Genomic DNA, 8,906 nt, shown 5'->3' on the forward strand with positions numbered 1-8,906 from the left:
AGTCCCTCCAAGTCACTTGCACAAATGGCACGATGCATACTCACTTGCTTGCGTAGTGACAGCCAAATTGTCACCAAAATGGGGGCCTTTTTCACACCCACTGAGAGGGAGGACAAAACTAACCTACTATAGAGACATCCTATGTATGTAGTCAGTTGGCCGATGCCTATCGACGCCATCGTCCATCCTTTCGCAGGTCTGTTCTCAGGGGGCCCTCTGCGCTCACCTTCCACTGCCATGGATGCTGGAGAGGTGTGGGGTGGCAGGAGCAGTACCAGCTCCCTCAGCAGCAGCCTGAGCCTCCAGACTCTGATGAGTACCTTTCTTCACCCGCATAGTAAAGCAACTCATCAACAGCAGGTAGACCTGCAGCAGGACCTGAACCAGCAGGTAGTGGCATACCTTGATATGCCCATGCCAAATCACCTTGAAGATCCGCTGGACTTTTTTGCAGCCAAACTTGATTTGTGTCCGCAACTAGCAGAGTTTGCCCTTCAAAAGCTGTCCTGCCCAGCCGGTATTGTGCCAACAGAGCCGTTGTTTAGTGCGGCGGGGGCCATAGTCACATGAAGGAGAAATTGTCTGTCCATGAAAATGTGGAGAGACTGACCTTTGTGAAGAGGAATCAGGCATGGATCAGACAAGATTTCCACCCACCAATGCCTGATGCATCAGAGTAGATTGACCATGGTGCCACACCCACACTTCACAAATATGGATAGTGCCAAACAGATTTAAGGTGCTGCTCCTCAGTTACAAACATTCCTTAGAATCAGATGTTTTTAACCCACCTTCGCCACTGGGTACTGGTATTGCCACCCAACGCACCATTCTGTCACCATGTCAGTTTCAGGACTCCAGATGCTGCTTCAGCCAACTCCAGGCTGTGCCATTCAGCCATTATATTGTCTCCTCATGATTCAGTCACCTCCAGGCTGTGCCATTCAGAAACTATATGGTCTCCTCATGCTTCAGCCAACTCCAAGCTGTGCCATGCAGAAATTATATTGTCTCTTCATGCTTATGCCAACTACAGGCTGTGCCATTCAGCCACTATACGGTCTCCTCATGATTCACCACCTCCAGGCTGTGCCATTCAGCCACTATATGGTCTCCTCATGCTTCAGCCACCTCCTGGCTGTGCCATGCAGACATTATATGGTCTTCTCATGCTTCAGCCACTTCCAGGCTGTTCAATGCAGACACTATATGGTCTCTTCATGCTTAAGCCAACTCCAGGCTGTGCCGTTCAGCCACTATATGGTCTCCTCATGCTTAAGCCACCTCCAGGCTGTGCCATTCAGCCCCTATATGGTTTCTTCATGCTTTATCACATCTAGGCTGTGCCATTCAGCCACTATATGGTCTCCTCCTGCTTCAACCAACTCCACGCTGTTCCATTCAGCCACTATTTGGTCTCCTGATGCCTCACCACCTCCAGGCAGTGCCACTATTTGGTCTCTTCATGATTCATCACCTCCAGGCTGTACAATTCAGCCACTTCATGGTCTCCTCATGCTTCAGCCACCTCCAGGCTGTGCCATTCAGACACTATATGGTCTCCTCATGCTTCAGCCAACTCAAGGATGTGCCATTCAGACACTATATGGTCTCCTTGTGCTTCAGCCAACTCCAGGCTGTACCATGCAGACACTATATGGTGTCTTCCTGCTTAAGCCAACTCCAGGCTGTGCCATTAAGATACTATATGGTCTCATGCTTCAGCCAACTCAAGGATGTGCCATTCAGCCACTATGTGATCTCCTCATGCTTCAGCCAACTCCAGGCTGTGCCACTCAGCCACTGTATTGTCTCCTCATGCTTCAGCCAACTCCTGGCTGTTCCATTCAGACACTATACGGTCTCCTCATGCTTCAGTCAACTTCAGGCTGTGCCATTCAGCCACTATATGGTCTCCTCATGCTTAAGCCACCTCCAGGCTGTGCCATTCAGCCCCTATATGGTTTCTTCATGCTTTATCACATCTAGGCTGTGCCATTCAGCCACTATATGGTCTCCTCCTGCTTCAACCAACTCCACGCTGTTCCATTCAGCCACTATTTGGTCTCCTGATGCCTCACCACCTCCAGGCAGTGCCACTATTTGGTCTCTTCATGATTCATCACCTCCAGGCTGTACAATTCAGCCACTGCATGGTCTCCTCATGCTTCAGCCACCTCCAGGCTGTGCCATTCAGACACTATATGGTCTCCTCATGCTTCAGCCAACTCAAGGATGTGCCATTCAGACACTATATGGTCTCCTTGTGCTTCAGCCAACTCCAGGCTGTACCATGCAGACACTATATGGTGTCTTCCTGCTTAAGCCAACTCCAGGCTGTGCCATTAAGATACTATATGGTCTCATGCTTCAGCCAACTCAAGGATGTGCCATTCAGCCACTATGTGATCTCCTCATGCTTCAGCCAACTCCAGGCTGTGCCACTCAGCCACTGTATTGTCTCCTCATGCTTCAGCCAACTCCTGGCTGTTCCATTCAGACACTATACGGTCTCCTCATGCTTCAGTCAACTTCAGGCTGTGCCATTCAGCCACTATATGGTCTCCTCATGCTTCAGCCACCTCCAGGCTGTGCCCTTTAGCCACTATATGGCCTCCTCATGATTCATCCACATCCAGGCTGTTCAATGCAGACACTAATGGTCTCTTCATGCTTAAGCCAACTCCTGGCTGTGCCATTCAGACACTATATGGTCTCCTCATGCTTCAGCCAACTCCAGGCTGTGCCATTCAGCCACTATATGGTCTCCTCATGCTTCAACCACCTCCAGGCTGTGCCATGCAGACACTATATGGTCTCTTCATGCTTAAGCCAACTTCAGGCTGTGCCATTAAGATACTATAGGGTGTCCCTATGCTTCAGCCACCTGCAGGCTGTGCCATTTAGCCACTATGTGATCTCCTTATGTTTCAGCCAACTCCAGGCTGTGCCACCCAGCCACGGTATGGTCTCCTCATGCTTCAGCCAACTCCAGGCTGTGCCGCTCAGCCACTATATGGTCTCCTCATGTTTCACCACCTAAAGGCTGTGCCATTCAGCCACTATGTGGTCTCTTCATGCTTTACCACATCTAGGCTGTGCCATTCAGCCACTATATGGTATCCTTCAGTTTCAGCCAACTCCAGGCTGTGCCATTCAGCCACTATTTGGTCTCCTCATTCTTCACCATCTCCAGGCTGTGCTATTCAGCCACTATATGGTATCTTCATGCTTCACCACCTCCAGGCTGTGTCATTCAGCCACTATATGGTCTCCTCATGCTTCAGCCACCTCCAGGCTGTGCCATTCAGCCACCATTGTCTCCTCATGCTTCAGCCACCTCCAGGCTGTGCCATTCAGACACTATTGGTCTCCTCATGCTTCAGCCAACTCCAGGCTGTGCCATTCAGACACTATATGGTCTCCTCATTCTTTACCACCTCCAGGCTGTGCCATTCAGCCACTATATGTTCTCCTCATGCTTCAGCCACTTCCAGGCTGTGCCATGCAGACACTACGTGGTCTCTACATGCTTCAGCCAACTCCAGACTGCCATTCAGCCACTATATGGTCTTCTCATGCTGCTGCCAGCTCCAGGCTGTGCCATTCAGCCACTATATGGTTTACTGATGCTGCTGGGCCTGGAACATTACCTAAATATATTTTATGGTAACACTAGCTACCATAAATCTTCAATTTCAGTTTTAAAATTCATCTTTTAATTTTAGAGATTGTGAAGCCCTATTGTCTACCCATGCTGCCACCAGCTCCAGACTGTTCCATTCAGCCACTGTATGGTTTACCGATGGTGCTGGGCTTGGGACATTATCTAAAATATTTTATGGTAGCACCAGCTACCATAAATCTTCAATTTCAATTTTAAAATTCATCTTTTAATCTTACGGATTGTGAAGTCCTATTGTCTACTCATGCTGCCGCCATCTCCAGGCTGTGTCATTGTGCCACCATATGGTCTCCTTATGCTGTTGGCACCTTAAATTAAACTTTGAACTTTTTTTATATCTAAAATCTTCATTTTAAAATTAAAAAAATATCTTTAATCTTCTCTATTGTGAGGCTGTATGGTCTTGTCAGGCAGTTGCCGCCTCCAGACTGGGTCGTTCTGCCACTATAGGGTCTCCTCGTGCTGCTGCCAATTCCAGGCTGTGTCATTCTGCCAGATTATGGTCTCCTTATGCTGCTGCCACCTCTAAGCTCTGTCATTGGGCCTCCATGTGACTCCTTGTTAGATTGGGTTTTGTGGTAATACAGTATTAGTTCAAAGTAAACACCAGGACATTAAACTTGGGAATCTAATATAAATCTTAAATTTAAATAAATAAAAAAAATCGATGTAATCTTTTTTTTAAGACTGAGGCCCTATGGTCGTCTACGTCACATTACCTGTGGAATTATCACAAGAATCCAATGAAACAGCTTTGAGCGATAACAATGAACCATAACTGATTAAATGAAACATTTGCACTTTCACCAGAATGGGTACTCCAAAAATGTTAATAAATTCAAATAAAATAAAATAAAAATGACATAAAAAATCTCTTTATTCTCTTCAACTTAGACACCATATGGTCTCCCTGCTGCCACATCGACGCTCTGCAGCAGTGATTCTAATAACAATGCCTCTAATTTGCATGTCATACTGAATAACAGTATTATTTCACTAACACAGCACCCTCCCTATGCGTGTTAGGACAAGGCAAAAGTGCTCTACACCCCTATTGAGGCTCCCTGTATGCCAGAAAAAGCTGTATTTAAAAGTAATTCACCTCAAATAAATTTGGTCCGAAACAATTTTTTTCAGAAAATTCAGCCAATTGGCTGAATTAAATTTTTCAAAAGTTCTCTCATCTGTACTAGAGATGTATGTTTATAAGTCAACAGGTGCCTCAGTGGTTAGTAATATTGCCTTGTAAATATATTAGCAAAATGTAGGGCGTTGTTACTAGAATGATATGGCAGCAGTGTGTTGGCAACATGATTAGTGCTGTTGCCTTACAGTTCTGGGTTCAAAATTTCCTCTATACTATTCTATAGTTTTCTATATTAGGGAAACACGGGACTGTATTACAAGAAGTGTGTAGAGAAAAAAGTAGAGAGACGTTTGAACGCAGAACCCCCGCACTGTGAGGCAACAACAGCATGGGGGCTTAGTTGTTGTTGTTGCCTTACAGTGGTGGGGTTCTGCATTCAAATGTCTCTTTACTTTTTTCTTCTTTTATATATTAGGAAGACAAAGGGCTTTATAGATGCCATGCGGTTAATATGCCATTATTTGCAATTTTTTTTAAATACTCCCTGAGTATAGTCTAAGGCTATGTTTTTGTTTCAAAAATGCCCCACAAAATGTGATATTTGCCACACAGAATTTTTTGCGCAAAAAATCCCACAGCAAGATGATAGCTGGGAATTAAAAAATATGCAATACCAAATCCACTTGGTGTTTTTTTTTTTTTTTTTTTTTTTTTCACTCTTCGTTGGTGTTTTTTTGCTTAGACTATGGCTTTTTTTTCCCTCAGGGAACCTGAATCAGGGAATCTGAATCACACGGGCAGATTTAGTGGCAAGTTTGTAGTGAGTTTCCCGCTGAAAGTTTTAGCCGTGGCTTAAGAACATTTTCCGCAGCAAAATTTTCACACCAGACCAAATTATGACATCAAATAGCCCATTGTAACGTAACTATACCTGATTATGACATCGCAATGCCCAATTATGACATCACAATGCCCATTGTAATATATTAAGGCCCAATTATGACATCACAATGCCCATTGTAATATATTAAGGCCCAATTATGAAATCACAATGCCCCATTGTTACATCACAGTGCTTGATTAGGACATCGAAATGTCACATTGTGACATCACAAACCCCGATTATGACATCACAATGATATGAAATCACAGTGTCTGATTATGACAATACAATGTCCCACTGTGACATCTCAATTTCAGATTGTAACATCACAATGCCCGATTATGACATCACAATGCCTGATTGTGACATCAAAATGCCCCATTATGACATTAAAATGCCCCATTATGATCACAATGTCACAATATGACATCACAATGCCCCGTTGTGACATCATAATGCCAGATTATGACATTAATGCGGCCTATTATGACATCACAGTTCCTCATTGTCACAATGACATTATGTCACATCACAATGCCCCAATGTGACATAAAACCCAATTGTACAACATATGTTTTACGCAGTAAACTATTTTCTATACGTGTATATGTAAAATTTGCTGATATATATATATTTTTTTTTTGCTGCATATTTTCTGCAGCTGATTTTGAAGTCAATACACAATCTGCTGAATATTTGATTGAGCACATTTGATGCTGTGTTCATTAATTTAGTTTACATTGAATCTGCAGCTTCAAATATGAAACAGATCCTGGTATGTTCACATTTAGTAATGAGTTTACAGGACTGGGCCAAAATAAATGATGCTTTACACCCTGCTGGTACTGCTAGGTTTGTAATTGGCTGGTTGTTTGAAATAGGGGTCACACATGCTTTAGGTAGGACCAGTACTTTTGCAGAATGACTGCACTGATGTCAGAAATAATGTCCCATGTAGTCAAGTCGACAGAAGTCAGAAGATAGGATGACAACAGAAGAGGAATCAAAACTGGTGAGGAACACATGACTGGCTCTTCAATCAAGATAAAAAAAAAGGTATTTGCATGGGACTGGGTTACAAAATATAAAAAAAACTAGCTGAGTACCCGGCGTTGCCCGGTTTTTCCTTCCTAATCCTTGTTGGGGAGGAAAATCAACAAAGGAGGAAGCTTTTGACTTCAAATCCCATCCCCATATGTTGTTGTCATATCCCAACCCCATATCCCGTCCTCATATCCCGTCCTCATACCCCGACCTCCTATCCAGTCCTCCTATCCCGTCCTCCTATCCCGTCCTCCTATCCCGCCCTCCTATCCCGTCCTCCAATATCGTCCTCCTATCCCGTCCTCCTATCCCGTCCTCCTATCCCGACCTCCTATCCCGACCTCCTATCCCGTCCTCCAATCTCGAGCTCCTATACCGAGCTCCTACCCCAAACTCCTATCCCGACCTCCTATCTCGACCTCCTATACTGACCTCCTATCCAGACCTCCTATCCTGACCCCCTATCCAGACCTCCTATCCCGTCCTACTATCCCGACCTCCTTTCCCGTCCTCATATCTTGACCTCCTATCTTGACCTCCTATCCCGTCCTCCTATCTCGACCTCCTATCCCAACCTCCTATCCAGACCTCCTATCCCGTCCTCATATCCCATCCTCCTATCTTGTCCACCTATCCCAACCTCCTATCCCGACCTCCTATCCCGATCTCCTACCCGACCTCCTATCCCGTCCTCCTACCACGACCTCCTATCTCGACCTCCTATCCCGACCTCCCATCCCGTCCTCCTATTCCGTCCTCCTATCCCGGCCTCCTATCCCGTCCTAATGATATAGCTCCAGCCGTACGGAAATTATATGGGAACATACATTTCCCATTGACTTGCATGGGACTTTAAAAAAAAACCTGACCCTCACAAATGGGGGTAGTTAAGGGTTAAATTAACTATCCTATATTTTAAGTGGACATATAAGTAACATGTGACCAAGTATTATCGAAATATCTCCAGCTGTTTGGAAGTCATGCAGTAACATATATTTCCCATTGACTTGCATGGGACTTTAAACATAAGCCCCGCCCCTGGTAAATGTGGGTGAGTAAGGGTTAAATTACCTATCCTATGTTTGTTGGTGACATATAAGTAACATTTGTGCCAAGTTTCATGTTAATATCTTTAGCCGTTTGAAAGTTTTTGTGGAACATACACACACACACACACGTTGAGTTTTATATATATATAGATAAATAAATATGCTGAAAAAGCCTATTTTTACCCATATCACTTTAATTTTTCTGTCTGCGTTGTTGTAAGAGGACAAATTTTTTGCATGGTGAGCTATAACTTTTATATGTACCATTTTTGCATAGTTATTAGATTTTTTTTAAAGGGGTACTCCTATGGAAAAAAAATTTTTTTAAATCAACTGGTGCCATAAAGTTAAACATATTTGTAAATTACTTCTATTAAAAATCTTAATCCTTCCAGTACTTATTAGCTGCTGTTATGTTCCACAGGAAGTTCTTTTCTTTTTGAATTTCCTTTCTTTCGGACCACAGTGCTCTCTGCTGACACCTCTGTCCATTTTAGGAACTGTCCAGAACAGGACAGGTTTTCTATGGGGATTTGCTCCTACTCTGGACAGTTCCTAAAATGGACAGAGGTGTAAGCAGAGAGCACTGGGATCAGACAGAAAATAAATTCACAAAGAAAAGAACTTCCTGTGGATCATACAGCAGCTGATAAGTACTGAAAGGATTAAGATTTTTTAATAGAAGTAATTTACAAATCTGTTTAACTTTCTGGCACCAGTTGATTTAAAAAAATTTTTTTTTCCAGTGGAGTACACCTTTAAATTTATCATGGGAACAGAAATCAGCAATTCTGGGGTTTGTTTTTGTTCCCGTTTATAATGTACAGTGTGCAGATTTGATATTGTTATATTTTAATAGCTCTGGTAATCATTTGATTGCTCATGAAGATAAATGCAATGCCATTTCCTATGGTCGCCTATCCCAAGTGGATAACTAACGGCTGCCACGGAAGCCTAGAAGAGGCCTTAAGAAGCCTATCTTGCAAGTGCACTACCTATGATGCTTGCTGCTGCTGTTTATGTGCCAATTTCAGCAATGACTGGGCCATGCTGGATTTTGTTTTAGCATTTTTGTTTTTCCTTCTCACCATTTAAGAGCCATAATGCTTTAATTTTCCCATATAAATACTTTGTAATTATACCCTTCATCTTTCCATA

Source organism: Hyla sarda, chromosome 2 (genome assembly GCF_029499605.1).
Source record: "Hyla sarda isolate aHylSar1 chromosome 2, aHylSar1.hap1, whole genome shotgun sequence".
NCBI lineage: Eukaryota > Metazoa > Chordata > Amphibia > Anura > Hylidae > Hyla > Hyla sarda.